The following is a 27,292-nucleotide window of genomic DNA, read 5'->3' as shown; positions in this document are numbered from 1 at the left end:
ACCCAGGTCTCCTGCATTGCAGGCGGATTCTTTACCCACTGAGCCACAAGGAAAGCCCAAGAATACTGGAGTGGGTCACCTATCCCTTCTCCAGTGGATCTTCCTAATCCAGGAATCCAACTGGGGTCTCCTTCATTGCAGGCGGATTCTTTACCAACTGAGCTATGACGGAACCCTAGGTGATCCATAAGAAGAGAAAATGATATTATACTAGAATTAATTCTACTACTAATAAAATGTATTGAACGCTTTCCATATGCCAAACACCCTGCTAAAGATCATCCCCAAATCATCTCATTTGATCCTCAAAACAACTCTGTGAGGTAAATATAAGCCATACCTCATACCTTTGCCAAGGTCACATATATACTTTCTATTTATCCATTGTAAAGGCTTTCAGAAAAGAATGTAAGAGAGGAGACTTTATTAAGAGGCTATTGCTTCACATTTCCCCACCTCAAAGAATAGTCATCTTAGACAATACAGGAAGAAGGAAATGCTATCTATCTGGTTGAGCCAGGGTCAAGATCAGATAGTCTGGTAGTGTGTGTACTTGACAGCCATACAATTTAGGTTCCATACACCATACCAAGCTCAGTCTAGCTAAACAAAACATACAAGAGATAAGACTCTTGTTCACAGCAATGTTATATATTGTATTACCATTCACAACTGCTCCTCTGTGGGAGGATTACACAACCCCATCCTGTTGACAATAGGTTTAGACAATGTGACTTTCTTCGCACAATGAAATGTGAACAGAAGGTGACACATACCACTTCTCAGCAGAAGCTTTCAGATCCAGCCCATGAATCATGTTTCTATTTCTATTTCCCCCTCTGTTATAAGCCCAGCAACATCCCTGATAGGAACTTCTCTATCAGCCTCAGTTCAAGATTGAAGACAACAGATGGCAAAGCCCCAGCCAGCCATGGTGAACACATACATGTGAACGGGAAATCTACTTTCATGGTTTAAATCCCCTACATTTGGGAGGTCTTTTGTTACTACACATTAGCATTGTTACCCCTACAGATACAAACAATGTAACACAGTGATTAAGGGGATGAGATCAGCAAACCGCCTAGCCTCCAGTCACAATCCCATCACTATTATTTACGCTATTGAAATTCAGTTTCAACAATCTAACCTTTGAATAAGCCAAAGTGAATGTATAACAAATTAAATTTGGTCCCTTGAATACTCTCACTGATTCATATGGAAAAACAAGTAGGATAAATTACAATTGGCTTACATTAAGCAAAACACATTACAAAGTTCTTACCTCTTAAAATTTTTTTAAGGTTTTCCAATACATATGTCAATATTTAAATTGTATACTTATCTTTCTCCCTTTCCATTATTGAAAATATAAAACATTAAGATTTCTCTATTTCTAATCTCTATAGAGTCCCATGCTCAAAACAATGGTATACAGTTGTCTGATACGTCATTTTGGCATAGTTGATCATTCATTTCTTATCACTGTTTACCATACTTACAAGCTTTGATAAGGGAAAAAAGAGAGGATTTGTTCAGGTAGTTACACCTTACATGCTTTCAAAATGATTTGGAGGAGTTGCTTACAAAAATATAGATACTGCAACAGAACCAAAAAAATGAAAAATGAGTGCAAAGGAGAATAAAGGCAGGCCTATTAGATGGATTTGGTACATAAAATGGAATCCAACAGGAGCTTACGTGCTTATTTAAAAGCTCCGCAAATTCAGTTTTTGAGATTCCTGGTGTCCAAAGCAAAGAGAGAAGTATAATCCCTCATCAGATACATAATGATCCAAAAACCTTAAAAAGCAGTGACTCAAGAGAAGTACAACTTTTCACAACATGGAAATCTGCCAGGCATTTCCTTTGTGGGTCAACATCAAAAAGAAAATGTGAGATAGCATCCTTAACAATGTCCTTATCAATATCCCTATAAGCAAACAGCAAAAATGTAAGAAATTTCCCACTCTGTATTCCATTAAGACTCGAATTTCATTCTTATGACTTAAGGAAATACCCAATTCAAGATGTTCTTCCAAGTTATTTATTTACACTAAATGTATATAGCCATTTAGACTATGTCAAGTTCTTTATATATAATATTCCATGTGGCATCTCTGAACCAAAAACAAAGTTAATGATGGAAACATTGGTCATTGTTTTAGATACTTTGTGGTGTGTGTGCTACAATGTACTTAGACCAAAATTTGGGAAAACATTCTGGTTTATCTGCAAAAGAATCTTGAACAAACAAGATCCAGATCTTTTCAATTCAAGATCATATTCTCCTAGTCATTCCAACAATCTTTACATCCCTTGCCATCAACTTTTTTTTTTTTTTTCCATTGTCACCTCCAATTCCACAGTTATTTTTCATTTTGACTTTCTGAAACCTTTCTTCTTCCTTCTATAACTGACATCACTGGCTGGGTACCTCACTTAAGGTGACAATGACATAAAACTATCCAATGATTGTGACTCATTACAGATATCCTTTATTTGTGTTCATATAGAAACTATATAATAATATGGCCATTGGCGTTTCTCTATAGAGTGCCTTGCTCGCTATAGAATTTTCTCACCTTGCTTGTCTTCCAACATCAATTATTTTCAGAGTAAAGTTGGGCCTTGTGGAAGAGCATCAACAAAAGCAGCCTAGAAAAATGGGGAAAGGACAATTAACAAAAGGAACGGATTTGAGTACTTCTGAGATCTCAGACTCAAACTTGGAAAAGTGGTTTTCAGAAGCCATCAATGATCTGATACGAAAAAAACTTCATTTAGATTTATAATTGGTTCTGCTATTCATTTCTAAATACATAAGGATTTGTAAAATATTTCATTTTAAATAATATTTAATATTAATATTTAATATTAATATCTCAAAATTTAATACTGAGACATGCTGTCCCTATGCTTAATTGTTTGACCCAGAGAAAGTTCATCTCCTTGTGCTTCCATTTCTTCATCTTTAAAATATAGATTATAATAAGTCCTATCTCATGGGGCTGTTCTGAGAGTTACATGGGTTAAAATTCCTAAACCAATTAGAGCCATGCTTGGCACACAGAGGACAATAAAGTGCCTGCTATAATTATTATTCTTTTAAAAAATAACTTCTAATGTTTTCAAAATGTTATTGTTCCCTATATTTTTCCTCATTAAATATTCAATGACATAAAATGATAGAAACGAGCACCATGAAAATGGAAACATATTTTTAATTTTTTAGATGAATGCCAAATTCTACCTCATTAGGAAGAAATGAAGCTACAAGTTTTCCTTCCCTTGCACACACAGTTTTAATCAGCAGACACCATGACATTTCAATCAGTGATAATTCAAGAAAGATTTGTTTTTGCTAACATCTCTTCACAAATTAGTGTTTTTTGTTAAAGGCCTAAATAAAGCCAACTCCAATTTTAGATGTGCTTTGATTCAAAGACTCTCGCTGTCTATTCAGCTTGTCTACAGGCCCTGTTCACCCATCCTTAGGTTGGCAGCAGGTTACAATGAAAAGAGCACTGGTCTGGAAATCAAAAACTTATCCTGAACTGTCTGTGTCACTTGCTGGTTCTTTATATTTAAACAAAGCATTCTGCCTAATTTGAACTTAGTCTCCTACAGGAGCTGAATGGAGATGGTCCTTTATTATTATGAAGTACCATGCGCTCGGTCGTATCCGACTCTCTGTGACCCTGTGGACTATAGCCCGCCAGACTCCTCTGTTCATGGGATTCTCCCAGCAAGAATACTGGAGTAGGTTGCCATTTCCTCCTCCAGAGGATCTTCAGGAATCAAACCCACAGCTCCTGTATCTCCTGCATTGCAGGCAGATTCTCTATAAAATTCTGTAATTCTTAGAAGATTTTCATGGTATCTACATATGTTGGACAATGTGACATTAACTCCCCTGAAGTTATCCATCTACATACAGACTTGTATAGAAAATGAATTCTCCTCATCTAGATCATTCATACATTACCCAGAATTTGATGCTTCCTAGGAAGAACAGAAAATAGTCCATATTTAAAGCTATTTGATATTTAAATAACTAGAATGTCCTTAACAGCATTGAAACTCTCATCTCTTTCTACAGAGAATACACATAGATTTGACTGTTTTTTGTTTGCTTGTGTTTTTAATCTTTGCAATGCTGTCCAGGTTCTGGCTGCTGCTTCTTGTTAGCTGGTCACATATACAAGTGACACAGTCATTGCCAGCATTTGCTTCTCAAAATAAAACTCCCCAAAGATAGCTTTTTCACTGTTTTGTATACAAACATATAGCTATCTTCTGGAATTCTCACTTGTACTACCAAGTGCCAAGAAGCCATTGACTTGATTTTACTTCCAAGATCCCTAGTATCTAAGAGGTATGAGCAATCATTCAACCAGACCATATACTGCACATTCTTAGAGATACCCATGGGATCATGAAAGGTAGGAGACGGTTTCTGGAGTCACATTCCCCTCCCCCAGAAAGGAAACAGACAAGTCAGCTAAGGAGATATGACCACAGGACTTCCACTGGCAGTGACTAGGTGAGGCAGAAGACAAAGCAGAAACCCTGAAGGATCTGATGAAACATCCTAGAGCCAGGCCACACAGGAAGAGAGCTGAGTAGCCAGAGGGAAAGAGGCTTAATCAATAGGCACCACTAAGAGGCATAGCCCCAAGGCACCAAGAGGGAAAGTGGAGTCTGAGACTTCACTTCTGAACCATAACAGGGATTATGTGCCTAGTCACTCAGTTGTGTCCGACTCTTTGCAACCCCACAGACTGCAGCCCACCAGGCTCCTCTGTCCATGGGGATTCTCCAGCCAAGAATACTGGAACGGGTTGCCATGCCCTCCTCCAGGGGATCTTTCCAACTCAGGGATCGAACCCAGGTCTCCCACATTGCAGGTGGATTCTTTACCATCTGAGCCACAAGGGAAGCCCATAATAGGGATTAGAGGTCTCAAGTATCAGGAATGTCCTACCCTCCCACCTACCCAGGCAACAGTAGAGGTAAAAGTAAACTCTTTGGAGAAAGTTGCCCTAAAACAGACCCACGAGGATAGCACAGACTGAAAGCAAGGATGAACTTACAAATAAAGATCACCAAACACAGAAAAACCAGCCACAGTGTGTGAGAATCGGCAGACAAGGAATAAAGGTTTAAATAGAAAGAACTGCAGGTATTGGAATGGCTTTGACATAATAGAAAACAGCTATGTATGAAACATATAAAATTTATAAAAGAAAAATACAATTACAAAGATATGTATATAGTAAACCTAGGAGAAATAAGGGCTTCCCTGATAGCCTTCCCTGGTGGCTCAGTCGGTAAAGATTCTGCCTGCAACGTGGGAGACCTGGGTTCAATCCCTGGGTAGCAAAGATCCCCTGGAGAAGAAATGGCAACCCACTCCGGTATTCTTTCCTGGAGAACCCCATGGACAGAGAAGTCTGGTGGGCTACAGTCCATGGGGTCACAAAGAATCAGACACGACCGAGTGACTAACACACACGACAGAGCAGCGGTGAAGAATTCACCTGCCGGTGCAGGAGATATGAGTTTGATCCCTGGGTCAGAAGATCCCCTGGAGAAGGAAATGGCAACCCATTCCAATATTCTTACCTGGAGGATCCCATGGACAGAAGAGCCTCGTGGGCTACAGTCCATGGGGTCGCAAAAGAGTCAGACACTATTTAGCGACTGAAACAACAAATGAGAAGTAAGCAGATGGAACTGAAGAGGTTGTAATTAACAGGAATGAAAAATATATAATTGAAACTGTACATGTTAAAAATGAAAACTCAATCAATGTCCATAGATAGATGAGGAAAAGAATAATAGGTTAAAGGAAAGATAGAGGTCAGGGGATGGGGGATGAAGCTTCCACCCTCTAATCATACTTTGGTCTTTCTGGTGACTAGCACCCATTCTGAAGCTATCTAGGAGACCCAGCCACTGGATACCTCTTTAACATTCTAAAGACACTCATTACTCTGGAAATTCTAAAGGCTTTAGAAGTTTTGTGCCAGGAGCTAGGGACAAAGACCAAATATTTGTTTATTTATTTATTGATGAATACATTCAGATGTAATAGATATTGAGAGTTCTAGTTGCTCCACAACATCAGCGATAATAATTGGTACTGTCAGTCATTAATTAATGACTGATTAATTCATTATTCGTTATTCACTCATTAATCTTTGAAATTTTAGTCATTCTGTTGGCAATGGGTTACCATTATGGAGTTAATTTGTACTTTTCCAATGACTAATAAAACTGGGTTTTGCTTCGCTTTGTTTCTGATAAATTTATTCGTCATTGCTCAATGCTCATGTTTTATTATGTTAGGTTTTCTTTTAAGCTACTGTTCTCTTTTAGTGGATTTATGTGATTATGCCTCACATCCTGAAAGTAGGACCTTCAGCTATTTTGACACTAAACAACCAAAAGTACAATTTTTTCATGGTGGTGACTAACTGCGTTAACAAAAATCAACCTTATATTTTCTATCGATAATGTTAACGTGGACTTCCCTTGTGGCTCAGCTAGTAGAGAATCAGCCTGCAATGTAGGAGACCTGGGTTTGATCCCTAGGTTGGGAAGATCCGCTGGAGAAGGGAAAGGCTACCCACTTTAGTATTCTGACCTGGAGAATTCCATGGACTGTATAGTCCATGGGGTCACAAAGAGTTGGACATGACTGAGCAACTTTCACTCACAATGTTAACTTGTATAACAGGACCTGCAAAATGGAGGCAGACCCAGCGGTCCAGCCCACATCACAAATCTCTACTTAAGCCAGTCTGCACTAACAGAAATGTCTCCCTGTCAAGGAAAGTGAGCACCAATCACAATCCTCCAACCCAGCTTTAGCTAGCTTACCTCACCCTAGAAAACAGGACCATCTAGCCTTTAAAGAAATCACCCAACCTCATTGCTAATCATGCCCTGTATCCACATCGCTTGCTCTAACAGTCTACATAGCTTGCTCTTGTCCAAAATCCCTTAGGAGGAAATCTCTACTGCTTAAGAGGCATTGTACTCTCCCAACCCATGGATTGTTTTCCATGGATAAAGGACAGCAAGCTCATGATTAAATTGTTTCCAGTTTCTCACTTGCAACAGTATGCTTAGCATAAATTAGAACAGAGGGCTTGTTTTCCCAGAAGGATTCCTTTAAGATATTTGTTCTTTATTCATATGATGAAAAGAAGGCAGTCACTGTTCAAAATACTCTTAAGAAGTTTTTCTACAAACAGATAAAGCACTTTAATTCTCAATGTTTCAAATAGTTTAGATAAAATATTTAAATACAGCTTTTGCTATTCAAGAATTTTTCTATATATTTATAATCTATAGTAGGAGTTTTAATGTTTTAACAAAAATGTTTTAAGTTTTTAATTGCAATAACTGACATATAACACTGCATTCATTTTGGGTGTACAACATAATGATTTATGTGTATATTGCAAAATGATTGCCACTGTGTTTACTTAACATCCATCACCGCATGTAGTTACAAATTCTGACTATGTGTGTGTGATGCAAACTTTCATGACCTAGTCTTTCAGCAGCTTTCGAATATACAATGCAATATTGTTAACCATGGCCATCATGCTGTATATTATATCCACAGAACTTGTAACTTTAAGCTTATACCTACTGATGACATTAACCCATTTTATCCATCCTGAAAGTTATTTCCAATGCAATTAAACTGAAAGATTTTAGCTCCAGAGAAGCAGACAATATTCCCAATATTTCTTATTTCTCTGAAGTCAAAGAAGAGTTATTCTGCAGAGAGAAACTTGAAAGAGCTAAAGAATCTCATAAGGAACATGTGGTAGCAAGAAACATGGACCTTCAAACGTCCATCCTCAAATTCACAGAATGTTACTTCACGTTCGAAAGGGACTTTGCAGATATGATGCAAGTAGGGATTTTGAGGTGAGTACACTACACTGGATTATCAATGTGGCCCCAATCTAATCACTTAAACTCTTAAAAGCAGAAAATCTTTCCCAACTATAGTCAAAGAGATGCGATGACAGATAAGGAGGCGGAGAAAGAAGGCACAAAAAGGAAGGCACTTGCCACTGCTAGCTTTGAAGACAAAAGGGCCTACATGTCAAAGAATACGGGTGGCATCTAGAAACTCAGAATGACCAGCAGCCAACATTCAGCAAAGAAACAGGGGCCTTCGTCCTGCCACTGCCAGGAAATAAATTCTGACAATACGCTGAATGAGCAAGGAAACCAGATTCTTGCCTTGAGCATCCATAAAGGAGTGCAGCCTTGTCAACAATTTGATTTTAGCTCAATGATTCCTGGATCAGATTTATGACCTACAGAAATAAAAGATAATAAATCTGTGCATTTAAACCACTAAGTATATGTAGTATATAAAGGCAGCAATAGAGAACTAATATAGGCCCACAGCAAGAAAGAGAAGTGACTGTCTCAAAGTCATACAACTTTTAGGGATAACACCAGGGCTAGGACATTGTCTGATTCCACTTTTATTTATGTGATATTTTAAAAATTGAAATACATATCTTTATTTTCCTGGTAATAAACATTAAACTGCCTCCTAGTATACATTTAGCAAATTAACAGATGTTCTGAAAGATGCAGATAATGATGGTTTTAAATTTATGTCAATTAGGTGTCAAAGAAAAGAGTTGTAAGAACTTTTTTTAAATTGACTTAGATGAAAAGAATTTCCATATTTCTTAAAGTTTTAAATCACTTATCACTTAAGAAATGTTTATTTTATTGGCAACAGAACAGATGTAGGTCTTAATCAAAAAGGTTATTTTCTTTGCAACAAAAAGAATTAAACACCTAGAAATAAATTTAACCAAGGTGAAAGACCTTTACACTAAAAACTATAAGACACTGTTGAAAGAAATTGAAGATGGCACAAAGAAAAAATATTTTGTGCAAACTGTTAAACTATCCATATTACCTACAAAAATCTACATATTCAAAGAAATTCCTATCAAAATCCCAATGATATGTTTAAAAAAAATATTAAAATTTATATGGAAACATCAGATCAGATCAGATCAGTCGCTCAGTCGTGTCTGACTCTTTGAGACCCCATGAATCGCAGCATGCCAGGCCTCCCTGTCCATCACCAACTCCCAGAGTTCACTCAGACTCACGTGCATCGAGTCAGTGATGCCATCTAGCCATCTCATCCTCTGTCGTCCCATTCTCCTCCTGTCCCCAATCCCTCCCAGCACCAGAGTCTTTTCCAATGAGTCAACTCTCTGCATGAGGTGGCCAAAGTAGTGGAGTTTCAGCTTTAGCATCATTCCTTCCAAAGAAATCCCAGAACTGATCTCCTTCAGAATGGACTGGTTGGATCTCCTTGCAGTCCAAGGGACTCTCAAGAGTCTTCTCCAACACCAGAGTTCAAAATCATCAATTCTTGGGCGCTCAGCCTTCTTCACAGTCCAACTCTCACATCCATACATGACCACAGGAAAAACCATAGCCTTGACTAGAAGGACCTTTGTTGGCAAAGTAATGTCTCTGCTTTTGAATATGCTATCTAGGTTGGTCATAACTTTCCTTCCAAGGAGTAAGCGTCTTTTAATTTCATGGCTACAGTCACCATCTGCAGTGATTTTGGAGCCCCCAAAAATAAAGTCTGACACTGTTTCCACTGTTTCCCCATCTATTTCCCATGAAGTGATGGGACCAGATGCCATGATCTTCATTTTCTGAATGTTGAGCTTTAAGCCAACTTTTTCACTCTCCTCTTCCTCTTTCATCAAGAGGCTTTTGAGTTCCTCTTCACTTTCTGCCATAAGGGTGATGTCATCTGCATATCTGAGGTTATTGATATTTCTCCCGGCAATCTTGATTCCAGCTTGTGCTTCTTCCAATCCAGCGTTTCTCATGATGTACTCTGCATAGAAGTTAAATAAACAGGGTGACAATATACAGCCTTGACGTACTCCTTTTCCTATTTGGAACCAGTCTGTTGTTCCATGTCCAGTTCTAACTGTTGCTTCCTGACCTGCATATAGTTTTCTCAAGAGGCAGGTCAGGTGGTCTGGTATTCCCATCTCTTTCAGAATTTAACATTAAAGATCCCAAATAGCCAAAGTAATACTAAAAATTACAAAACTATAATAACAAAATAGCATAGTACTGGCTGAACAGACATATAGATCAACAGAACAGAATTGAAAGCCCAGAAATAAACCCATATATATAAGGATAATTAATTTAAAATAACAAACAAAGAACATATACTGAAGAAAGGATAATCTCTTTAATACATGGTGCTGGGAAACCTGGACTGTCATCACATGCAAAATGATAAAACTAGACCACCATCTCACACCATACAAAAAAATCAAATCAAAATGTAATACAGATTTGGTTGTAATGCCTGAAACCATAAAACTCCTAAAAGAAGTTGGGCATCATTGACAATAGCCTTGGCAATATCTTTCTGAGTATGTCTCCTCAGGCAAAGGAAACAAAAACAAACAAATGGGATGACATCGAACTAAAAAGCTTCTGAACAGCAAGGAAAACCACAAACAAAATGAAGACAATGTATCAAATGGGAGAAGAGATTTTCAAATTGTATATCCAATAAGGGGTTAACACCCAAAATATATAAAGAACTTATAAAACTCAAGAACAACAGAAGAAGAAAACCCAAACAACCCAATTAAAAAATGAGAAGACACGAATAGACTTTTTCACAAAGAAGACATATGAGGGCCAATGGGCACATGAAAATATGCTTAACATCACTAGCCACTAGAAAAATGCAAATCAAAACTACAATGAGGTATCACACCAATTAAAATGGTTATTTTTAAATAGGCTAGAAATAACAAGTGTTGGAGAGGACATGGAGGAAAGGGAACACCCATACAGTGTTGATGAGAACGTAAATTGGTGTAGCCACTGTGGAAGACACTATAGAGATTCCTCAAAAAGTTAAGAATAGATCCAGCTACTCAGGGCTATTTATCCAAAATGCTGCTGCTGCTAATTCGCTTCAGTCATGTCTGACTCTGTGCAACCCCATAGACAGCAGCCAACCAGACTCCCCCATCCCTGGGATTCTCCAGGCCAGAACACTGGAGTGGGTTGCCATTTCCTTCTCCAATGCATGAAAGTGAAAAGTGAAAGTGAAGTCGTTCAGTTGTGACCGACTCCTCACGACCCCATGGACTGCAGCCTATCAGGCTCCTCCGTCCATGGGATTTTCCAGGCAAGAGTACTGAAGTGGGGTGCCATCGCCTTCTCCATATCCAAAATGAAAACACTAATTTGAAAAGATATATGTGCCTCTATATCCATTGCATTATATACAAGATATGGAAACAACCTAAGTATGCATCAATAGATGGATGGATAAAGAAGATGTAGTGTGTGTGTACATGGACGATCTGGAGGGTAGTACACTAAGTCAGATGGAGAAGGACAAACACCATGTTGCTTCCCAATGTGCCATGTAACAGCTGTATAAAATCATCCCATAAAACTTTAGTTCTACCACCTGCAAAATAGAAATAATATAACATTTTCTTCCAACATCACAGGACACCATGTTTGAAAGTATTTTCAAATAAGAAAGCTATATGTACCTGGGACATTTTTGGTACATGGAAGAGATAACCCACAGATAAGAAACCACGTCCAAAGAAATATATTTTCTGAGTAATGTGACAATACATTGCAGGTGAGATTGTTCTCGCAGGTATATAAATAATTTTATGGTTCCCAGATGAATATGTGAAGCCACAAGTTTGGATTAACCACAAAGGAGCCTAAACATTAAAAGAAATAATACTCTTTGAAAGAGAACCATTAAGTATACACATCAGACCAACAGAAAAAAAAAAAAAAAAAGTGAAGTCACTCAGTTGTGTCTGACTCTTTGTGACCCTATAAGCTGTAGCATACCAGGCTCCTCTGTCCATGGGATTTTCCAGGCAAGAGTACTGGAGTGGCGTCCCATTTCCTTCTCCAGGGGATCTTTCTGACCCCGGTCTCCTGCATTGTAGGCAGACGCTTTACCTTCTGGGCCACCCGGACCAACAAAGGACAGACCTAAAGTCGGGTCAACAAAGAAAGGCATAGCACAGAGACTTTCTGGAAGTCAAGAGTTAAACAGTAACCAGCCTGAAGAGGCTTCATGAAGAGTAGACTCTGCCCCCATGTGTCTGCAGAAATCCTTGAAAGGGTCATAAAATATCCCAGTGATGAGAACTATCACATGGCTGGCTCACTCATTGCTTTGGATATAATTTGGATATAATAACATTTCATTATATTAAGAAACATTAAGCAGAAGACCTTTTAAGATATTTGATATCTAGCTGAAAAGTTTTGTTTTACAACGATAATTAGAAAACTACTATTCATATTTAGAACACTATTTCACAAAATTAATCATACATGCTCAGATGGGCCAGATACCTCCTCCTTTTAGATACAGATTTTAAAAGAATAGAGGGTGTATTCTGTTCAGCTGCTCAGAATCCAGAAATTCTCATATGTACTTTCTACTATGGATACCAAAAATGTTGACCTGCTATTAAGAATTTTCCAGAAAACGTTCTGGAGGCTATTATACTGTTTCTGGACAAATTGTGATTACTTGTCCCTCTCTCCTTGCAGTTATTTACAAAAATCAAACTTTCCATTCAGAATTAAATTTTTTAATTTATCAACTGATAGTGCTGCTCTTGACAGATCCATTGTATAAAACTGTTGTTGTTTTAGTTGCTCAGTTGTGTCCGACTGTTTGTGACCCCATGGGCTGTAGGCCACCAGGCTCCTCTGTCCATGGGACTCTCCAGGCAAGAACTCTGGAGTGGATTGCCATGCCCTCCTCCAGGGGGTGTTACCAACCCAGGAACTGAAGTCAGGTCTCCTGCTCCTGTAGACAGATTCTTTGCCATCTGAGCTATCAGGGAAGTCATGTCTTTGTAAAATATAGGATTTTGAATACAATCACTAGATCACCAAAAAAAAAAAAAAGAGTAAAATATTATTTTAATTTCTAAAAGAATACTAGTTAAGAAATAGCACAACCATAATAATTGAATTATAAAGATGAACAATAAAAATAAATTATTATAATATGGGACTTCCCTGGGTCCCAGAGGCTACGACCCCTTGCTGTCAATGCAGGGGACCTGGGTTTGATCCCTGGTCAGGGAACTAGCTCCCACATGCCACAACTAAAAGATCCAGTGTGCAGCAACCAAGAGCCAGTGCAGCCAAATAAATGACTAATTTTTTAAATAATTATAATACATTCATTCATACAAGTTGAAATGACTCCTTAAAAATTCCTGCCATCCATTCCTTATCTTTGGAATTTCTCAGACCTGGATTTAATACTTCTCTTTGATACTTATTAATTATAAACGCTTAACCTACTTACTATCTTCAATTTACATTGCACTTGGTTAGAATATCTACTTAATGTGACTGTGGTGAAAATTAAATACAGAGCTCCTAACGTAATTCTTGCTACATAATAAAGCATCTTTAAAAGGAAGATTTTTGCTTGTTTTCTTGGTCCATAACCACAGGAAATTGAAGAAAATCATTCTACTTTCACAAATTAAAGATCTTGAGAGCTAGATTCTAGTGTCCACTTCAGCAAAGTCATACTAATAATCAAAGCATTTTATAATTGCATAGAACTTAATCATTTATAACACTTTGTAAATATCTCACTTGATACAAATTCATACTCTTTTGAGATATGACAATTGTGGTTCAGAAAAATTAAGTGATTTTTTTATAGTAACTTTTAGTGTAGTAGATATATTTTGGTTGCCAAGGATTTTTCTTTATCCTGGGAAATGCCTTGCCCTCCTCTTCATTGATAAGACTCCTATGAGAACTTTCAAGTCTTATGTAAATTCATACTGGCAACAGGTCCAAGAGTGGAAACAAGACTTAAGTGCAGTCAATAATAGCAGACCATTCACAGTGGCCACAACTGATTGGTCCAAGGAGGACCTCTGGCTTGCTCTGAGCCAAAGGATCTCTTTCCAAGATTCTTTGAACATCTGAGAAAGTTTCTCTCTGATGACAGGGCTTTGATATGTTTAACTCTGGAGCTGTTGGCATCAGTGACTTCTGTTGTTGGTGTTTAGTCGCTAAGTCATGTCCCACTCTTTGTGACCCCATGGACATTAGCATGCCAGGCTTCTCTGTCCTTCACTATCTCCTTGAATTTTCTCAAACTCATGTCCATTGAGTCAGTGATGTCATCCAAACATCTCATCCTCTGTCATCCCCTTCTCCTCTTGCCCTCAATCTTTCCCAACATCAGGGTCTTTTCCATTGAGTCAGCTCTTGGCATCAGATGGCCGAAGTATTGGAGCTTCGGTATCAGACCTTCCAATGAATATTCAGGGTTGATTTCCTTTAGGATTGACTGGTTTGCTCTCCATACTGTGCTCAAGAGTCTTCTCCAGCATCACAGTTCAAAAACATCAGTTCTTTGGCCCTCAGTCTTCCTTATGGTCCAACTCTCACATCTCTACATGATTACTGGAAAAAACATAGCTTTGACTATATGGACCTGTGTTGGCAGAGTGATGTCTCTGCTTTTTAATAAGCTGGCTAGGTTTGTCATAGCTTTTCTTTCAAGGAGCAAGCATCTTCTAATTTCATGGCTGCAGTCACCATCCACAGTGATTTTGGAACCCAAGAAAATAAAATCTGCCACTATTTCCATTGTTTCCCCATCTATTTGCCATGAAGTTATAGGGCTGGATGCCATGATCTTAGTTTTTTTAATGTTGTGTTTTAAGCCAGTTTTTTCACTGCCCTCTTCCACCTTCATCAAGAAGTTCTTTAGTTCCTCTTTGGTTTTTTTGCCATTAGAGTGCTATCATCTGTGTATCTGAGGTTGTTGATATTTCTGTAGAATGGGGAATGTTATTCTGAGCCAAAGAAAACAAGGCTTTTTTCTTTTCATTTTTTTTTTAATCTAAATTTGGTGCTCCTTTCACCAGACAGATTACTAATAGCCACCAGTCTTCTCCCAATACCTCCTTTTGTCCTTTTTATGCATTTGATTTTGGGGCCTAAGGAAGTAAACCCTGTAGTGGGTGGTATATAAATTAATTCACACACTAAGTATATAAGAAGGAAATGTATACATAGTATATAAGAATGAAATGACAAGACAAAGAGGGACAGACTCATGTCCTAAAACTGCTTCAAGTCACTCAGTACACATTCTAGTGCAGCTGATGAACATTAAATTCATAAACTTGATCTGCTTCATATAACCCCAATCCATTTCACACGAATTTTTGTTTGCCTGTTTTCTGCTTCTTAAAATGCTCAACCTCCAAGTCCACAACTTTGACATCTATTCACCTAGCTAAGTGTTGTTACTCAGGTCTTGGTGGAGAGAGAATTATTCCAGGAAGACTTCTGTAGTCTCCAAATTTGGGTTCTTTTCATCTCTTGCATGCTCTATGAGCACCTGTATTAAATCCACACTAAATCCTAAATCCTGCATTAACTCCTATCCCATTACCTGATAAAAGTTCATCAATATAATCCTAAGAGAATAGTAACTATCCTGCTCAAGGTTCTCAGGCCTATATCTTCAGAAGCTCAGATTGTGTTTAACATATAGCCAACACTCAACAAATATTTATGATATTCTTTGTAAATAAACTTCTTTGTTGATTTTTATAAACTTCATACCATTCTCTGCTTCCAAATAAATCACTGATAAGGTATCTTACTTACTAATGAAAGCATCTGAGTTACTCAGTTGCACTGGGATGGACAACTACTCAATCCTGAAATGTCTGAAGTTCTCTTCTGAAGTTCCATAATAAAGAGTATTAAAGGCAAATTTAGATGGACACTGAAATGAGAATTGTCTTCAAAGCATGTTCAAGTGATTTCATTTACATTAATAACAGAGAATGGGAATGAGTATCTAAATTCCTCCAAAGGACAGGAAACATGCCAAACACTGTACCCTGAAAAAGCAACTTGCAACAGGTCACAATTGAAAATTATAAAATGGTTCTCATATAAATGGCTATTGACTCTTAGATTTTGGTAATAACATTGTAAACTACGTACTAATATCATCAAAGCCAAATGGTTTTCCTTATGTGAGTGGGCATAACTACTTAACCAAATTTCTTTCAGAATATATTAGAAATGACAGTGATGAAATAAAAAAATAACTCAGTTAAAGAAATAAATATACTATTCATATTTCACCAGCAATATAAATGGTATGAAGCGAATAATCCTCTCACTGGGTGACATCAATCTGACATAAACAGGAGCACTAGGAGAGAAACATACCTAAATATACTTCTGTCACAAAGACTTAGGTTGAAGAGACATAGAACGAAAGCCCAATGTTTTAGTTTCTATCAACTGCTTGATGCAGTGTTTTCATCCTATTGCTGATTTTGGCCCTTATGAATATTCTGTGTTTTTCTTGGATCTTTAGAAATATCACATCTCAAATTACAGAGCAATGTGCATTCTAGGCCGGGAAAAATGGTAATGCCTAGTAATGTGGTATGCCTAAGATTTTGCTTGGCACATGTGTCTAACAAATACTTATTGAATAAATGAATGAACTAATAAATCAGTTCATTGCTTGACTGCACACTTTGAATTCTTTGTTTTTGAATATGACTTTTAATTTTTTACTTCATTGTTAAACACAAAAACTTGGGCAATATATGAGAGCAAAGCAGTACTATTCAATAATCAGAATGGGAAAATTCTCAAAATTCTTGAGTTTAACACCCACCTCTCCCAAGATATGCTTAATATGTTTGTCATTAGAAAAACTTTGGGTTTGTTCACAGAAGAGCATTAGTCAAATCCAATGTTTTCTTTGGACCAAGTATGTGAATATGAATCTACTCATCACCATTAGCATGAGAAGAGACCAATGAATAGATTTCCCCAGAAATTACCAATAAAAAGTAGAAAATGTACAAATAAATTATATAAGGGCCAACTAAGCCATAAAATCAGAATAAGACATTATAACAATTATATATTATTATTAAGCCAATGTATTTAATAACCTAAATAAAATGGACAATTTCCTACAAATTTATACTTAGTGTAACTCCCTCAAGAATAAAAATAAAACATATATACTCCTTAAATCATTAAAGAAATTATGTTACTAGTAGAAAATCTAATCCAAAGTATCTCAGACTGTATTATAGATGAATTCTACTGAATAGTAAAGGAAAAGATGTTTATGAACTTCACAAATTCTCCAAAGAAAAAAGAAGTAACACATTGTAACTTTTTTAGGATAACGCCAACAAAGGTCCCTCTAGTCAAGGCTATGGTTTTTCCTGTGGTCATGTATGGATGTGAGAGTTGGACTGTGAAGAAGCTGAACGCCGAAGAATTGATGCTTTTGAACTGTGGTGTTGGAGAAGACTCTTGAGAGTCCCTTGGACTGCAAGGAGATCCAACCAGTCCATTCTGAAGGAGATCAGTCCTGGGTGTTCTTTGGAAGGAATGATGCTAAAGCTGAAACTCCAATACTTTGGCCACCTCATGCAAAGAGCTGACTCATTGGAAAAGGCTCTGATGCTGGGAGGGATTGGGGGCAGGAGGAGAAGGGGACGACAGAGGATGAGATGGCTGGATGGCATCACCAACTCAATGGATGTGAGTCTGGGTGAACTCCAGGAGTTGGTGATGGACAGGGAGGCCTGGCGTGCTGCGATTCATGGGGTCGCAAAGAGTCGGACATGACTGAGAGACTGAACTGAACTGAAATCTATATCAGTAAATATAAAACTTTTATAAAATCAGGAAGAGAATTTTATTACCTAATAAAGAAGATCTACAGAAAACTATAAAAATACCATAGTTAATAATGAATCATTAAAAGCATCTCCTTAAAATCAAGAATGGATAATTTCTGTCATCATCACTTGTTATCCACTTAGCCCTGGAGATCCAAGCCATCACACCAAGATAGGGAAAATAAACTTTAAGAGGATAACACTGATAAGAGGGAAATTAACAATTATTATTCAATACTTTATAACTATTCATAGAGATATTACAAGAGAAAACATAGGCAATATGTGAGAAGAGAAAACATAGGCAATATGTGAGAAGAGAAAACATAGGCAATATGTGAGAACTACTAAGAAAATATATCAAGATTGATGGACACAGGTAGACTTTTAAAATTACTTTTATTTCTGTAGACTAGCAACAAGAGAAAATGAAATTTTAATAATGGAACTTTAGGTAATTTTAAAAACTCAATAGATAAAAATAAATATAAGGAAAAAGCTTCAATCACGTCCCGTAAGAAGCACTGGTCTGCACCAGGCTCTGGCATTAGCCCCCCAGCTCTAGTCTGCACCCGCCATGCCAGCAGTCCCTGTGCACCCCAGAAAAAGCCCCAACCCATGCTTGTTTCAGCTCCAACACTCCCACCAAAACCACTGGCCACATGTAGACCATGGAGGGACATTTCTACACAAGGACATGCTTCAAGGCTGGGATAGTCCAACTTCATAGAGACAAGCAGAGAAATTCAAACAAAATGAGACTACAGAGGAATATATTCCAAATGAAAAAACAAGATGACACTAATGAAATGGAGAGAAGTATTGGGTTGGCCCAAAAATTCATTTGGGTGTTTCTGTGCCGTCTTGTGGAAAAACTTGAACTTTTTCGCCAGCCCAATAACTTACCTGATAAAGAGTTCAAAGAAATGGTCATAAAAATACTCAGCAAGCTCAGGAAAAGAATACAGGAACACACTGAGAATTTCAACAAAGAATTGGAAATATGAAAGTACCACTCATGGTTTCCTCCGGGTACATGCCCAGGAGTGGGACTGCTCTATTTTTAGTGTTCTGAGGAACCTCCATACTGTTCTGCACAGTGACTATACCAATTTACATTCCCACCACCAGTATAGGACTTGCACTTCCTTGATGATTAGCGACACTGAACATCTTTCCCAGTGTCTGTTGGCCATCTGCTTATCTTCTTCAGAAAAATGTTTATCCAGATCCTCTGCCCATATTTTAACCCAGTTGTTTGTTTTTTGATACTGAGTTGCATGATTTCATTACGTACTTTGCATATTAACGCCTTATCAGACATATTCTTTGGAAATACTTTCTCCCATTCAGTAGATGACCTCCCTGATTTGTTGATAATTTCCTTCCATTTACAAAGGTTTTCTTTTTTTTTTTTAGAGTGATGGAGTCCTGCTTGCTTATTTTTGCCTTCGTTTCCCTTTCCTGAGGAGATATATCCAAAACCATACTACTAAGACTGATGCCAAAGAGCATACTGCCTATGCCTTCTTCTAGAACTTTTATGGTTCCAGGTCTTAAATTTAAGTCTTTAATCCATTTTGAATTTAGTTTTGCCCATGGTATGAGAGAGTAATCCAGTTTGATTCAATCAGATGAGAAAAAAGAAATAAAAGAAATCCAAATTGAAAAGAAGTAAACTGTCACTACTTGCAGATGACATGATACCATACATAGGAAATCCTAAAGATGCCACCAAACACTACTAAATCTCATCAATGAATTTATTAAAGTTGTAGGATATAAAATTAACTCACAGATATCTGTTGCATTTCTATACATTAAAAACAACCTATCAGACAGAGAAATTTTTTAAAAATTTACAAACACATCAAGAAGAATAAAATGTCTAGGAATAAATCTAAAGAGATATAAGAACTGTACTCAGAAAATTATAGAACACTGATGCAAAAAATTGAAGAGGATATAAACAGATGGAAAGATATACTGCATTTGTGGATTAGAAAAATTAATATTATTAAAGTGACCATACTATCCAAGGATATCTACAGATTTAATACAATCTCTATCAAAATAACAATGGCATTTTTCACAGACCTAGAACAAATAATTCTAATTTTTCATGGATATACAAAAGTCCATGGATAGCCAAACAATCTTGACAAAGAAGAACAAAGCTGGATGTATCATATGCTTTGATTTCAAACTATATTACAAAGCTATAGTAATCAAAAAATTTTTGTACTGGCACAAAAATTGACACACAGATCAATGAAACAGAATACAGAATCTAGATATGAAGTCACTTTTATATGGGTGATCAATCTACAGCAAACTAGCAAGAATATACAATGAGGAAAGAATGTCTCTTCAATAAATGGTGTTGGGAAAACTGGACAGCGACATGCGAAAAGAATCATACTGCAAGGCATTTTTTTAATACCTAGATAAGTGGAGGCTTGTACTGATATGCAGTGTTTCTTCAACTTGACTGGGGCTGCATATTGGTAACTGTTGGGGAGTTTTAAACAGTGCTGAGACCTGGGCCCCACTTCCTGAAATTATGGTTTAATGGGTCCAGCATGCGAACTGGGAATTGGGAGTTTGTAAATCTCCCCAAGTCATCCTAAGGTGCAGGCAGGTTTGATTTCTAATGATTTAGTGGCTGCTGTGGTACCCACATGGACCCCCACTGTAGGATACAAAATCCTATTCCCCCAGCTGCTGGCAGTAATGGCAACTGAAAGTTCTCAGGTGACTCCTCTCTGGAACTTTCCTCAAGTCCTCTAGCTGAAGACAGCAGGACTGAAGCCCCCTGCATACCACTTCACAGTCACTTTTCTCTATCCTTTGCTCTAAAGATAAACATTAACTTGAAGTAAGTGTTTTGTATTACATTTGTTTATCCTTTTGTCACATAAATCTGTTCCCCTACTGATATATCGTATCAGTCATATCATACTGAATATGTTCTTGTTTTATTTTATTGTTAGAATTATTCATATAACTATAATTCTAATTCATTTATCTTTAAAGCTGCATAGGTTTCTCCTGTATCCATACACGATAATTTTTTTTTCCTTTTTTCTCATATTTAGGTAATTCCATTTTTTCTTAAAGAGGTCGTTAGAGGATTTGGCCATGCCCTAAACAATTTATAGTTTCTTTAAATATATCAAAAATGGGATAGAATTTCCAAGTGAGGTAGAAAGCCTTTGAATATGTCCCTATAAAAAGAATGAGAAAAAGCACAAGCAGGGATTGACATAAAAGCTAAGTAGAATCCATGTCTTCTGAAGCACAGCTAGGGAGCATTTTCTTACCATTATTTCTATCAAAACTTCATCTTTACATTCTCTTGATCACAACTAGCTTAAGACCTTTTTCAAAAATCCTCATTTCTTTTCTCCTGAGGCAGTTCTAAAATGACATGTGAGGCCAACTGTCCTATCATGGACAATTTCTTTTCTTCCTCCCCCTACATTGTCATATTTTCTCTTGTTTGTAATCCTGTAACATTAGCAGAAGAAAAGAGGGTACTCATAAATCGTAGCCTATATGTTATCCAGGGAGAGTGCCTATTTTGTAGTCAGATAATCTGGGATAAAATGAGAATGTGTGAGGGAGTTCCTTTACCTCTCTAAGCTTCAGTTTCCTCATCTATGAAATAGAAATGCAATTTGAAATCAAATACTTTGAGTGTTACATGTAAGACAATTGAGATATGCATGCAAAGTTCTTGGATGTAATGCAAGCCTGGTTCTCTGCAAGTACTCAATAGATGCTAGTTTTTTAAAAATTTGGCCTGTGTTCCTCATAAGATTTCACATCAGCTACAGCCACAGAATATTGCCAAGTTGTGATCACTGCCATAAACAATAGCTCTAGTGAAGTAACCTTCTGGGGATCTAGGTATGCTGAATTCTGATGATATGAATTTCTTTATCATCTCCCAGTTGGTCCAGAAGTCAGTCAGTGATAAACAGCCACAAAAGCAAACTTAAGGTAAGCACTTTTGAATTAGATTCATATACATTTTGTATATTACCTGATACATGATGGGTTTTGATCATATTTCAATAGATTCCACATGTTCAGTTCAGTTCAGTTGCTCAGTCATGTCTGACTCTTTGCGACCCCATGAATTGCAGCACGCCAGGCCTCCCTGTCCATCACCAACTCCTGGAGTTCACTCAAACTCCTGTCCATCCAGTCATGCCATCCAGCCATCTCATCCTCTGTCGTCCCCTTCTCCTCCTGCCCCCAATCCCTCCCAGCATCAGAGTCTTTTCCAATGAGTCAACTCTTTGCATGAGGTGGCCAAAGTACTGGAGTTTCAGCTTTTGCATCATTCCTTCCAAAGAACACCCAGGGCTGATCTCCTTTAGAATGGACTGGTTGGATCTCCTTGCAGTCCAAGGGACTCTCAAGAGTCTTCTCCAACACCACAGTTCAAAAGCATCAAGTCTTCAGCGCTCAGCTTTCTTCACATGTTACATAGTCCTAAACTTATTATAGCACCTTTGAAAGAAAAGTAGTAAAAGTCTATTGTGCAGTGTAATCTTATAGGGCTGATAAATCTAGGGACCACATTTTCATGTGCCGTGCTAAGTCGCTTCAGTCATGTCTGACTCTTTGCGACCTTATGGAATGTGATCCTCTAGGTTCCTCTGTCCATGAGCTTCTCCAGGCAAGAATACTAGAGTAGGTTGCCATGCCCTCTCCAGGGGATCTTCCTGACCCAGGGATGGAACCCTTGTCTCCTGCTTTGGCAAATGGGTTCTTTACCACTAGTGCCACCGGGAAGTCCCCGTATTTTCATAGATGGCTTAAAGAAAAGTGAGACTTCCCTGGACTTGCATGCAAAATGTAACCTCTATGTGTATTCTTTTGAAGAACACTTTGTTAACTTTTATCATATTTCAAAATGTGTCTGTTATAAAAAGTGAAGCATATCCTAGTTTACTGAAACCAAGCTTGGATGAAAAATAAGCAATGATTTGGTGTTTCCCTTCTGTGTTGGTCTGGGTGGACTCTAATTTAAAAGGTCATTGCATGGGCACAACATCAATCCACCATCTAGTTCACTTTATGGCTGTACATTTCTCCTTGTCTTGTCAGTCCCTCTCACTCAGCGATACACTGAAACCAGAGCTATACTGTTACAGGTACAGTGAAATTTCATCCCTGTTTGTCTGGAGCAGACTTACTCAATATCTGTCCCCTAGTGTAATTATTCATGGCATGTCTTTCACTCTCAAAAATGTGCCAGTTTGAAGGATATGATCACCATTAACATAACTCAACAATGGCAAATAAACTTATTTACAGAAACAGACTCACAGACTTAGAGAATGAACTTAATGGTTACCAGAGGGGAAGGGTGGAAGGGAGGGATAGATTGGGAGTTTCAGATTGACAAGTACACACTGCTATATTTGAGATAAAATGCCTTTCCATGAAAAAAGTGGGGCCTCTGGACAAGACTGGGCCTTTAACGGGGCACTTTCATCTCTTAAAAAAAAAAAAAAATTGAAATCATCTTCCAAACAAATGTACCTAGTCTTGCCAGCAGTCAAGAGAGATGAGCAGCAACAAAGCTCACCAATCTTCAGTAAGTCATTACCCCAAAGAGTAAGTCAGGCCCCCACATTATATGTTAACTGAGGAAGCAGAACGGGGCTAGGTGGTTGGAAAGAAGTCATTCTCTCCATTGCAGATTATAGAAGAAAACAGCAGTTCTATGACAGTATGATGAAGGGTCACTTGCCCCAGCACTGCCCTTTCACTGGCCAAACTACCTGACCTCTGAACTGATATAGCTACTTTTAGAACTCAGATTCTCAGAATTCTTTGTAACTTGTCCAGATACCAAAACTAACTTCATAATTCCCAGAAAGAAAACATGCTGTGAAAATTCCTGAAGTAATACCAGTAGTCAGTCTTAGTTGCGCACTTTAAACGAAAAAAAAAAAAAGTCTATTATACTTTTTCATGCTACAACATCTTTCACAACAGTAAGAATGTATGAATATGAGAATGGAAGTATGATGGGTGTTGACATGATGGTCAAAAAGGTTACACTGTAAGACAGTATCAGGTGAGAGCCGAATACAATATTGTCATGAAAACTCTTTTAAATGAGGCCACAAAAATGAGCTAATTTCTACCTTAGCAGTGTGGAATGCTTTGTGATAGCAAACATTTCAAAAGCAAAAGGACACCTCAAGTTTCTAATGCATTGTCTATAAACACAATTCACAAAATAATAACGTGGTGGTAAATACGAAGAAGGAGAAAACAGAGACACAATTTTATATCCAAACCTAAAATTTTAGAAAATATTATATGCTAAGTGGGAAGATTCTATATTGTGTGAAAATCTCAGAAAATTATTTTCTTTTAGGAAATAGCTAGAGCTGTTGAAATAGCTAAAAGTCAGTTGAACAAATGTGAACATCTGATGTCAGTGAAGGTTAGGTAAATATCACGGGAATCTACCTGGCTTAAGGAATAAAAATCCTCTTTTTAAAGTATTTTATTAAAGGAAGAAAACCATTCAATTTAATAATGTCCAAGGAGAAAAATCATAATGAACAAGCACCTATCCTACAAAAAAATCAAACAGGACCTGCAATCTAACAAAACACTGATGTTCTCACTGAATATTCATATGCTGCTGAGACTTTCACTCAGCTTGGAGTGAGTGAAAGTTCAGCCATAAATGGTCCCTAGGGACATGCTCCCTGTTCAAAAATTCAATCTCACTATGTGAAGTAAAACCCAGTTGTATGTCAACCTTGAAGGGATGGGTGTTTTTTTATTTGGCTTAAGAATGTGATATGTAGAACATGAGCTGGGAACACAATTTAACCTAGTTCCCACCCAAAGCCTAAATCCCAATGACTCTCTCTTGGGCTTTATCTGCCTGGTACAATAGAAGCCCTGTCAACTTAAAAAGAAAGCTGTGATGTGATGGGCTACGTGGACTCCTCCCCACAGCAGTGGAGTTTGTGCCAAAAACCTGGAAATTTAATAGGATGAAACCATATCCTGCCTGGACTTCCCATCCTCATTTATGCCCAACCATTCCTTGTTTGGCCATCTGAAGCTACTCCAAAAGACATGTTATTCTAGCAACAAAACTGTAGGCAGTGCTATTGACAAATGCCATTTATGAATTTGCTAGCTCATGTTCCTTCCATATGCTTCCATCACATTGGGCAATCCTGCTTCCTGTTATGTTAACACAGGCCAATGTCTCTGACAAGTGTGGTGGGTTTAGAGAAGGAGCCACACTTGAGTATCCTTCCCACCATTGAGCTGGCCTTAGCTTATCATTTTAAGAAAGGAGTGCTTCTGATACAACCTAGATTTATGTTTCATCTCAGTTGTTAACAAAGAAGACAGCATTTTTATATATCCGCAGCTATAGCTTTCATTAGTGAATTGGTCTGACCACAGTATGGCACCTCATGAAAACTTGAAATATCTGATTTCCTTATTTCTCCAAATGTCTGCTCTTTTACACTCTGTAAAACTTAGGAAATGTTAAGAACCCAGTGACAGCATGAGGAATACACCTTCGCTCAGTTTCAGGGGTAACAAACTGGCATCTGAGTATTTCAAGCCATTTAGAAATAGTAAATGACGTAGCTCTAAAACACATTTTATAAAAATGTAGTAACAGCATCAATGAGCAACTGCCTTTAATACACGTAGGTACTTATTCACATCAAGTACCTAGTAAATAAAAATACAGTTGACCCTTAAGCAACATGAAGGTTAAGGGCAACAACCCCCTGAATAGTGGAAAATCTAAGTATAACTATTACTAACAGTCTACTGTTGACCAGAAGCCCTACCAACAATGCAAACAGTAGATAAACACATATTTAAAACTTATTTTATATATGTGTTATATGCTGTATTTTTACAATAAAGTAAGCTCCAATGAGAACGTAAGTTCCATGAAGCCTCAGATATTTTTAGTTTTTGTTTTGTTCATGAATACATCCCAAATTATGTGCCTTATATAGTACATGGTCAATAAATCTTTATTGGTGAAGTGAATGAAATTCCAAAGAAAAAACTTTCTTCAGAGTAATCTAATCTTAATAAGCCACTAGATTAAAAAGTAGTGAGGTACCATTGGGGAAAACATTTTTCTATATTATCACATCTAGGCCTAGGCAGTCTGTCTCAAATGTGCTCTCATTGTTACTGATTGACTTTGGGCAACAACTGATACATAATCTTGGTATTTTTGAAGATAAAAGAGAAGGGCTGAGGAAAGTATAAAGACAATAGATATAAAGATCATGGTGTCACATTCGGTGATACAACAAAGGAAATTACACAGTGCATCTTGGTAAAATGTCACTTTAATCATATTTACTCTTAGGAATGCTATAGAAGTTAATTTACGCTTAGGGCCATTCAGAGGGATTTATTTACGTGTCAAAGGAACTTTATTTTATTTACAATAATCCAATTATTTAACTTCTCTAGATCAGTTTTCTCATCTGCAAAGTAAAGGGGGTTTTAAGACCAAGTAGAACCACTGAATTTTGATAAAGCTTGTTAGAGTCTAAGTAGAACTTTGCAGGAAGATGGACTTGGGTAATTGATGAAAAAATTTTCACGCTATGTCATCAAAATGTCAGAACACTGGAGAGAGGATCCAAAGCCCCCCTGTTCCTCTTACTTCCCCAAGGCTGTTCCACTCTTCCTTTGAGTTTATGGGTTATCACACTGTTTCTTCAATAACCCTAGTTTCTGCTTTCAAACTTATGTTAAACAGAGTAATCCTCTGTTGCTTGCAACTGAAACTCCTAACTAATAAAGAAATTAGTCCTTGGAAGTGCCAAATGCTAAAATGTGAATAAAGCACAGAGATTGAACAGCAAATGGTGAGATTTTCTTACATGAAGGGCTAGGAAAGTTTCGATTCTTGCTGCTTTAAATCTTAAAGTTGTTTGAGTAAGGAACCAATTGTTGTATTTTGAGACCCAGATCATGTGACCAAAGAATTCAAGACTGCTGGAAAGCAAATGGCAGGATGGTGCAGTGTTTTAGCTACTTCTTTCAGATTCTGATAAACTGTTTCTGGAGAGGGAGCACAAAGTCCAAGGTATTCCATGTGAAGGGGGCCAGCAGCCGGGATATAAAGCTTTGCCAAGAGAGGCTGGTAATCTGACTGTCAATGTCAGACAGTGTAATAGTGTAATTGGTTTCCTTTGTGCTTTGTCTAGGAATAAATAAAAAGAGAGAGCAGAGGAATTGAGGAAGTTGTCAATAAAATAACCATAGAATTTTACACAGTATAAAAAGATAAGAAAAATGAGAAGAATTGAGAATTCTATCAAATAATAGAGAGATTAGTATAATCCAACTAGTGAATAAATTACTTAAAGTCTGTGTAAAGTCTAAAAAATCCTATCCTTCCC

At 37.5% G+C, this 27,292-nt stretch overlaps 1 long non-coding RNA gene across 1 annotated transcript in view; it reads right to left on the bottom strand.

The window, feature by feature from the left end:
- Nucleotides 1-2,584: 2,584 nt before the first annotated feature.
- Nucleotides 2,585-27,292, bottom strand: part of LOC138990766 (uncharacterized) — a 148,893-nt gene continuing 124,185 nt past the window's right edge. Inside the window, exon 3 of the long non-coding RNA XR_011466867.1 lies at nucleotides 2,585-2,658. This is a non-coding gene — a long non-coding RNA (uncharacterized lncRNA). The remainder of the gene's footprint in view (nucleotides 2,659-27,292) is intronic.

The sequence above is a fragment of the Bos mutus genome, chromosome 14 (genome assembly GCF_027580195.1).
Source record: "Bos mutus isolate GX-2022 chromosome 14, NWIPB_WYAK_1.1, whole genome shotgun sequence".
Lineage (NCBI taxonomy): Eukaryota > Metazoa > Chordata > Mammalia > Artiodactyla > Bovidae > Bos > Bos mutus.
The sequence above is the reverse complement of the archived record's forward strand: the minus strand, read 5'-3'. Positions and strand labels throughout refer to the sequence as shown.